Source organism: Etheostoma spectabile, chromosome 8 (assembly GCF_008692095.1).
Source record: "Etheostoma spectabile isolate EspeVRDwgs_2016 chromosome 8, UIUC_Espe_1.0, whole genome shotgun sequence".
NCBI classification, from domain to species: Eukaryota; Metazoa; Chordata; class Actinopteri; order Perciformes; family Percidae; genus Etheostoma; species Etheostoma spectabile.
Window position 1 is genome coordinate 26,576,311 of NC_045740.1, and position 306 is coordinate 26,576,616.

Below are 306 nucleotides of genomic sequence, written 5' to 3' on the forward strand. Positions count from 1 at the left end.
AGTAATTTCACATGATCAGCTCCCAGCCTACCAGTATCTGCTGAGCAGGACGCCGTCTCCATGTCATGCTTGACAAGGTCAAATCGTGTCCTCTTCCCTCCTCTCACGTCAACATCCCCCCTAGAGGTGTTTGGGTGTTCAATTTTAGGGACCCTTATTTTATTCCTAAGGGTCTTCTTGGCCTTTCTTTTAATTGTCCTAGTGGGTCCATCATGCGCAGTCTTTGGCGTCCCAATATTACGCCCTACAAATGAGAAAAACATCAATTTGTTGCGAATTATAGCCGCTAAATGTTTTAAATTGTTA